This window comes from Pezoporus occidentalis, unplaced genomic scaffold (genome assembly GCF_034315485.1).
Source record: "Pezoporus occidentalis ecotype Australia unplaced genomic scaffold, CSIRO_AGI_Poc_V1 ctg63, whole genome shotgun sequence".
Taxonomy (NCBI): Eukaryota; Metazoa; Chordata; class Aves; order Psittaciformes; family Psittacidae; genus Pezoporus; species Pezoporus occidentalis.
The window spans coordinates 6,557,097-6,566,617 of record NW_026915977.1 but is presented as its reverse complement, the minus strand read 5'-3'; positions in this window follow the sequence as shown (position 1 = coordinate 6,566,617).

Genomic DNA, 9,521 nt, shown 5'->3' with positions numbered 1-9,521 from the left:
CTAATGAACCTAAATATGATAACAAAAATTGCCTTCTAATCTACCTGAGAATTGAGGAACTGGAAAACACGATGAGAGCCTTGGTCTGGGAGTCACACTGCCCTTAGCCCCACAGCTCCAAAGCATTGAAGATTCAGGAGAAAATGGAGAAAATGACTGAATTGCCAGTAATCTGGCTGAGATAGCAAGAGTCATCTGCTGCTGTCTCTGCCAAGTCTCACCGTGCAGCCCTGGACAACTGACCTCCATTTCCTCCTGAAGGTGGATAGCAGCTATTTCCTCCTTTAAAAAGCTCTGTTTGAAAACAAAGTCATATTATCATTACAGCAGGAGACTGTACATTGCAATAGAGGCAGGGGAGTGAAGGTCTCACCCACATCTTGCAGGTAATGACATCTTGCTCAAAAAGTGCTTTTCTTTTTTTCTCTCCCCCACCATTTAGCTATAATAATTGCCCAGTTCTTCAGAAAAGGAGCCTCAAATAGTCAGCCTTGCTCTGGGTTTTGATGAATGTCTAGTGTAGGGCATGCACTAAGTGGCTCGAGGATGTTGGGAATAACTGGTGCCATCCAGGAATATTCGTAAGGGTCATTTATTGAGCCCAGGCAGCACATGGGCCCTTGAGGCACTTGAAGTGGTGTCCCCACACTAACCACTTCACTGTTGAATATTATTTCCTCTCTGGATGCATCTGCCTTCAGGTTGTCACCGCATCTTATGCCCCCAGGTCCTGGTTTCCCCCCCAGGTTGAGTTTTTCTCTGGCCCTGCTCAACTTGGAGCCTGCAGCCAAGCATCAGCACAATGCCAACACGGCTGATGGGGATGCCTCAACTGGAAAATCCACTGTGCCAGTTCTCCTAATGGTTCAGAAATAGGCAGCAAATGGTGGGACTTGTGCAGCTGGGAGGACCCAGCCCTGGAAGCCGAATGTTAACTGCGCCCTGTGCTAATGGAGGGTTTCCACAATGAAACTTCTCATTACCCAGGCATTAATTAAAGACCTGGAGGGAACTCCTCGCTGATGCCAGGCCTGGCATCATTCTGTGCTGTTACATCAACCAAGAATCCCATGGGAGCAGAGAACACTGCTCCCGCAGTGCTCCCTGCCAGCAGCTCACACAGCCATGGAGCTGCTGCTCTTATATCCAGCTCAACACAACCACTGCTCCAGCCCAAGGAAAAGCTAAAACCCAGCACTGCTGACTCAAAAGTTATTCTGTTATTGGTACACTCTGCTGCCTGTCAGGAATGTATTTGGGACTATTTATTCTTAAGTTGTCTTTTGGGAGCTGATTTCCGCTCCCGTGGAGCTGCAGAGAGTTTGTGAACCGCAAGGACTGAACGCTGAGCAAAGAGCCTTCCTCTGAAGAAACACACGCAAAGAAACACCAGTATTCTCTGTACAGCACAACGCACTCCCAGCCTCCTTCTTCCATTTTGGACTGAAATGCTCCTGAGACTTACAGCATTTGCAGGGCAAACGCAGTGCGGGCACAGCAATGGGAGCTCCCTTGTCAATGGCTCCAACAACGTGGCCGAGGAGGCACTGTCACAGCAGGTGAAGGGCAACCTTTATTTTTCACAAACAGTTATTCTAATACAATATCATGTCAATGACAGCAACTATCGGGAGGCATTAATTTCTGCTCATTTGATTTCTTCCTATGGTCTCACCTAGAGCCAGACCAGTTTTGAAGGTGAAGTCATTCATCATAACAGACAGATCAGAGGACTAATGCTGGTGAATCTCATTTGAGTGCATCTAATAACTGTGGCTTGGAGGAAGGGAAATAGGGATTTTTGCTTTTTTAAGGAGTTCAAAACCTTCAAGGTTTTCATTGACAGAATCACATTGCTCTACAGAAAAACGACCCTGTTCAGTTTGCAGAAAGACTGAAGAAAGCACCATCAGCTCTTTCCTTTAAGTCTGTGGAAAGACCTTTGGTTATTATTTTCTCCATGCTTTAAAGCTTTGTGCCTTTTCAGGTTCACCCCATGTAGATGCTTCCCCTGTCTCACCCAGTTCCCAGATGAGATACTGAGGCAGAGAAGCTGGAGCCCTCGGGTGCTCTCCAGGAGAAAAAAACCCCACCAAATGCTCTCCAGAGCAGCCCAAAAATCCCAGAACATCAAAGTGGTGCAGCAAACTGTCCCCTTTTCCTTCCAAAGCACTCGTAGCAGCAGCGATTCCCTGGCACATGGCTAGCAGGCACAATTAAACCTGGCTTTCAGTGGAATCTTTGCCTTTGCTGCCCGTGCTGCTCTCAGGCCTCATGTATTAATTATTCCTCTTCCCAGGCTCTTCAGCAGGCCTGGTACAAAAAGGAAAAAGGCAAAATTAAAAGCACATTCCTCTGATTAAATCCCCGCTCTGATCCTTCTGGCTGCAATCACCTCCCTGTGGCTGAAAACGCTGATTTTCATGGAATCAGAGAGTCATAGAATAGTTAGGGCTGGAAAGGACCTTAAGATCATCCAGTTCCGACCCCCCTGCCATGGGCAGGGACACCTCACACTAAACCAGGGCACCCAAGGCTCTGTCCAACCTGGCCTTGAACACTGCCAGGGATGGAGCATTCACAACCTCCCTGGGCAACCCATTCCAGTGCCTCACCACCCTCACAGGAAAGAATTTCCTCCTTATATCCAATCTAAACTTCCCATTTAAGTTTGAACCCGTTACCCCTTGTCCTATCACTACAGTCCCTAATGAAGAGTCCCTCCCCAGCATCCCTATAGGCCCCCTTCAGATACTGGAAGCTGCTCTGAGGTCTCCACGCAGCCTTCTCTTCTCCAGGCTGAACAGCCCCAACTTCCTCAGCCTGTCTTCATACAGGAGGTGCTCCAGCCCCTGATCATCCTCGTGGCCTCCTCTGGACTTGTTCCAACAGCTCCATGTCCTTCTGATGTTGAGGACACCAGAACTGCACACAATGCTCCAAGTCTGAATTTTGCTGCCGAGCCACTAACGCCTGCCTCAGGCAAGGAAGAAAGGATGAGAATTTGGTTCTTGGGCTTGCCTGGACTCACATCAGCCCTGCCAAGAAGATGCTTGGGCACCCAGTAAGAGAAAATCTGAGAGAGAAGAGTTTTAACAGACTGGTGGGGTTTAGCCTGGGAATGTATTTTAAGCAAAGAAATAGGATTTCTTTGCCATTTTCTACTACTTCCCCATTTTGCTCACACAGCAGCTCACCTGTTTCTGCTTAACTGAACAGAACACAAACTGCTGTGCCTCGACTGAGAGCTTATACTGCTTTCCTTGCCTCGGATTCCAGGGCGCAGGAGCCAGGGGGGACGAGCGGGCGTCGCGTGCAAGTTGCTCCAATGTGTGCCAATAAAATGTTCTCAGCACATGAGGCGCTTGCTGGGAGGATACGGGGAAATCTGTTGCGGAGAAAAGGATCTGAGATATGTTTGTGCCAGTTTACAAACTTTTTTGGCAAGCAAGGGCTTTGTGCTCTGACACCTATAAAACAGGCGTCGCAGGGAACAGTGAATTGCTGGTGATGGGCTCCGTGGGAGATCTATATCACAGCTAAGCTGCTTTTATTCTCAGATCCTATATTGTTATTTATGTAGGCAATTAGAGAGCCATGTGCTAAAGCGTGTGTCTGATGCACCTCTGACAACCAGAGCAGCACGCAGCTCACTACTAGCCCAATGTTCCCAGCTCCCTCTCCTCTGGCAATGTTGAAAGGCACTTTCCAAAGAAATGTGCCCTTCTTCCCACCGAAACGTAAGATTTTGTAACAAAATTACATGTTCTAGAAATCCATCTTGGGTGATATTCTGCCCATAGCCATTGGCAGATTCCAGGTCTCATTCTGTAGCTCATTAGATCTGGGAATAAGAGCCTTCAGTATTTATTACAGAAATGTTATCACTGAGGTCCGTAAAGATTTCATCCCGTTTTGGATGGCAATGAAAGATGAGATTTGATAATAATGACATTCCCTGACAGCTGCCTGTAGAAGGTTTCTGGGTTTTAATGTCAATCTGCATCTCTTGTCAACGCTTTATTCAGCAGAATTTGCTGTGATGCCCTTGCCTTCCAGGAGAAATTAAGGAAATAGCCCTTAACTCAGCAAAACATTTCTGAGGGAGAGATTTTTGGTAGGATAACTGGCTGAAAATTAACTAATTCTTTTTGTATGAACAACTTCTTGTTTTGAAGATAATCTTTCAAAGGAAATTTTCCACTAGAAAACCTGCATGACAGAATGTCTCCATTTTCCATGTCATTATTAATAGCACTGCTCTATGAGCAGTAGAATTAAGATGTTCATCAAATACCTTTATGTCTATATATCAAACACCCAGTTTCAAATCTGATGTATAAATCATTTTCTTCAAACTTTGGTTTTCGATAAGAAGATGTCATTCTTGGTAAATGAGGATCAAGTCCATTATTTTCCTTTAGCTGTAAATGTGGAGTAAAACATTAAAAGCATTTTCAAAATGGTATTGATCTTCCCATAAATGTGCCAATGCCAACAAATGGTACCTTCAGAATATATAACCTGTCATTGCAGGTGTTCTGGGTAGTGCCCCTGTCAAAAATATCTGCTGCCAGCATGGATAGAAAGCATTATCAAACCCAGATCCCCCCCTCCCCCAAAACACTTTATGGGCCAGGGATATGCACTGGCTGAGCCAGAAAGCCTCTGGCCTTCTTCCACTGCATTCAGAGCAGTTGGATGATGAAGATTTTGGCTTGACAAACTGCAGTATCAGCCACCTTGATAAACGACATGTTTTGCAGGCACTTGAGCGGTGCCCTGGGCTCTGCCCACAGCTCCGTCCCTGCCAAAGCATCCACCCCCTGACCTTGCCAGGCTTTCCCTGTCCCTTCTTCAGCTCCTGAATGATTCCTCTGTTTCCTGTCTGTTGGTGGGTATTGAACCCACGTGCAGGGAGTCATCCCCATGTCCCTGGCTGCTTTGCATGCAAAGCTGGTTTCTTCCTCTCTCAGCTTATCCACAGGGCCTGTGAGGGCTCACGGGGTGTTCTGCTAATCTCCAAAAATAACAGGGTTGAGGGCAAAGAGGGGGCAAGTTTGACTCTCATGAGCGAGAGAAAGAAATCTCTATTTAGCAAGATCTCTCAGCTTTTCAGTGAGGAGGTGTGCTCCTGACCTGCGGTACCCCAGGCACTTCTGGAGCCCATCATCTTCAGCTCTGAAAATGGGCTCTGAAATACAAAGTTGAGGATGAAGTAGCTGTACTAGATGAAGGGAGAGGGCGGGGATGGCAGGACATGCGGGACTGAGGGAGGTTGCTCCCCATCACCTCTGCTTCATGCAGATACCCTCTCACAGCATCCACCATCAGCTTGGCAGGGGGGGACAAACTGACAGAGACCATTACCAGAGCATCACCTGCTTTTGGTGCAGATGCCCTCAAGCTAAACCCTTCCTGTGATGCCCGGCATGGTGTTTAGTTGTGACCTTGCCTCTTTAACACATGAGCTATGTGCAAAGTTGTAGGAATGCCCAAGACATCATTTGCTGTTTCAGATGCTGCCCTTCAGCACCCAGAAGCACCAGGCATCTGCTAACACCCTCATCGCAGTGCTGTCCACTGTTCTCTGGAACAAACCAATGCATCTTAAACCACCAGCATATTAGAAACTGCATCATGGCTGCAGCGAGCCCTGTTGCAGGAATCTTCCAGTTGTCCTCTTTGCCTTTGCCCTCCCTCAAAAGCAGACAGCTCTTCCAGTCATCCTCATGAGTTCTGTTGATGATTAATGCACAGCAGGAGCATCTGGAAAGCCTCAGATGAAACAGAAGGTGGTGAATGGAGCTCTTTTGTAACTGGTAATGAAAATGCCATTTTGTCCATCATGAACACCCCAGCTGGCTCTGGACCCACACCAGCATGGGCAAAAGTGGGTCACTTTTATTGGAGGGCCATGTTTGTTGGAGATATTTGGTGCTTTCAGAGAACACATCTGCACTGAAAACCCAGGGTATCCTATGATTGACTCCTTATATTGTGCTGGGATGACCTTGGACATGGGACATTGGAGTCATCCTCTTTTCTCTGCACTATTCTACTTGCAGAGCTGTATTTCATTCCTTGAATTGCAGCTGGACACATCTACAGAGAGCAGGTGGGCTGGGAGAGTAAAGATAAAGAGTGTGCTTTATACTCAGCTTTTAAGCAAGGGTGATAACTGTGCATTTCAAAGGATGTCCACCAAGAAGCTGGGCTGTTATATGTGTTTAATTAACTTGAAAACTGGGCTTTTGCTTTTCTGTGTTATTATTCTTTTGATATTATTTTGCCTTTTCCCAGTTAAATTACGTCAAGAGCTTCAGCTATTTTGCTTGGAGCAAAAAGGCCTGTTTCCTGTTTCCATTGTTGTTCTCTATATAAAATAAGAGAACATAAGACACTACAAAGGTACAGTTCTGAGGCAGCGTTTGCTCTCTACAATACTAACAGTCCCAAGTAAATGTAAATGTGCATACATACATACGAGTGTGTGTGGATATAAATACATATGTATACTTCTATGACATTGGAGTTGGGTAGGTTTTGCTGCAGATGCCCCAGAGACCCAAGCTCTTCAGAGGGACAATTCCTGTCCATGGAAGATAGTAGTCTCTAGACAGAGGGAGGTAATATGTCAAAAACAACCCATAATTTCATTTATCTCCTCTAGAGTCTGCTTTCTTACAACTTCGAGCTGCACACAGGAGCTAGGATTCACGCTCAGCAGGTAAGTGTACCACTACCAGCCCTGAGCCGTGTTTCTAGCTGTTAGAAGCCTCGCTCCCCTTCTTCTGACAACCTTTTGGCTCAAAATGCCACATGCCTCAGTTGCACTGGCATCCCTGAGCTTGTTGTTACATCAAAATCAGGACAATTTCCTGCTGCTGTTCGGGAGCTGTGCTCACCTGGAAGGGTTGAGAAGCTTTGATTTAGGGGGAGTTTCTGGTCTTCCTGGTGCCATTTATATTTTGCCTTCAGAGACATTATCCACAATTTAATACAAATGAATCAGAAAGGAATCCTTTCTTTTCACCAGTACATCAACTTTTTCCTTCCTTCCCTTTACACTTCCATAGCCTTGATGCTTTTAATTCCATTAAGTATTGTCAGTTGTAGCTCACATTACATGCGCTGTACAAACAAGAGCCCAGCTGTAGCAGAACATTTCTAAAGGCACAAACACTGCTTTGGTGGATATACCAGGGATGACAAAGACTGCCAGGATGCAAACCAGGGTCTTTTGCCCTGTATCTAAATTTGGGCTAGAGGCACATTGTGTTCTAGTCTCATAGTAGGGGTGAGCACCAATTACAGGATGAGCAAATATACACCTATATAGTATAGATACACATGTACAGAGCCACTGAGAATGTTTCGACCATGCAGTATGTCTGAAACGCAATTGCAGACAAAAGATCCTACACTTAGGAAATCCATGTGATATCAGCACCCTCTGTTCTGCCAAGCCCAAAGCCTCAGGAACCCAGAATGTCCTGGTTTTGCCTGGGATAGAGTTAATTTTTTTCCCAGTAGCTTGTACAGTGCTGTGGTTCGGATTTTGGCTGGACTCTCCAGGGAAGAAGACTCCACAACATCTCCGGGCAACCTATTCCAATGCCCAGTCACCCTCACAATAAAGAAGTTCTTCCTCATGTTCAGCTGGATCTTTCTATGGTTTAGTTTATACCCATTGTTCCTCATCCTATCATCTGGCACTGAGAAGAGTCTGGCCCAATCCTCTTGACACCATGCCTTCAGATACTTAAATATATGGATCAGATTCCCCTGAGCCTTCTCTTCTCTAGGCTGAACAGGGGTACATCAGATCTGGTGAAATTCAGACAGCGCCATTCAGGGATGGCATCTAAATTTGGAACTTTTTTTGTATTACAAGTTCACTACATAGGGAAAAGTTTTCCAGATTACAACAAAAATCACTGGTTGGTCTGACTTCACCAAAATGTCTATCACCATCTTTTCACTGGAGCCTAGGAACGGCACTAATATGATAATGATCCCTTCATGTCCCCAGCTGATTAGGTGTGAACAATGACTGATGACTCCCATACCATTAGGGATTTCCTTTCCCTCCTCTGTCTTCTCCCCATTTGAGACCATCAGAAATATTTGCTAAACAAGAAGTAGTGCCCTGCCTTTTCCCTGGTAAAATGTTCACCCCCAAAAAAGGAGGATCTAAATCTGGAGTTTATATATAAAGAGCTGATGCCACATGAGTCGTACCGTAACTCTCCACCCTGCAAGGCAAGGAGCCTGCCAGCAGGGAACGTGCCAGCGCTGAACACCCACCACTTGTCACTCTCCCGCTGCACACAAAGTGCTGCCACCAAGATGCTTCTCTCCCATTACCTCCGGGCATTGCGTTGACCTATCTTATGTCCTATAATAGCACCTGCCCTGAAACACAGAATGATAGCAATATATTGCAGAGTTTATAATGAGCCATTGAGGGCTTTCGTATTAGGAGGCAGCTCTGAAGCTGGCTGTGGGCCTTACACATGCACGGGGAATGCATATGAAAACAAAGTTCTTTTTTAATTGAACTTTGTTATTAAGAGACACTCAAAGAGAGGCAGGGAATGTCTTGAATTCCAACAGCTAATGCAGAATCGAAGATGTGATGAGCAATTGCATCATTATATGTCAAAAGTGAAGTTAATTTCAAAGAGGTGAAACTTCTTGTTAAAAGCTAAAAAAATATACAGATGGCACTCACTTAAAGTGTACTTTTATGAAAATGAGGGCTCTATGTGTCTGCTTGTCTTCTGACAAGCACATCCAGAGCTGAAATGTTTGCTCTGACTGATCTCAGAGACTTCTTTCAATAATGTATGTTTAATATGGATTATTTTCCAATATGCTGTAAAGTCAATGGGCTTAATACAGTCCAGCCTTAAATCAGAACCATGAAGTCTCTCTCTCACTTCCCCCCCCGGGTCCCTACCATGCTCCTGGAGAGATGGGGAGGAGAATCTAAAGAATGTAACTCCCACTGGTTGAGATAAGAGCAGCCCAGTAACTAAGGTATAACACAAACCACTGCTGCTGCCACCAATGATAATAATGATAAGGGAAATAACAAGGGAAGAGAATACAACCACTCACCACCCGCCAACCGATACCCAGCCCGACAGAGCAGTGATCTCAGCCCTTCTGGGTAACTGCCCCCAGTTTTTATATACTGGGCATGACGTGCTGTAGTACGGAATACGTTTGGGTCAGGTGTCCTGTCTCTGCTTCCTCCTGGCTTCCCCTCCTCCCTGGCAGAGCATGAGGCTCAGAAAGTCCTTGGTCAGACTAAACATTACTGAGCAACAACTAAAACCATCGGTGTTATCAGAGCTGTTCCCAGGCTGAAAGTCAAAACCACAGCTACTAAGAAGGAGAAAAATGACTGCTACTGCTGAACCCAGGACATGCAGTCTTTAAGGTCTGGGGACTTTTATGTGCCACTTTGGAAGAAGAAGTATGCCTTGGAAGTTCAAAGATGATTTGTAGGT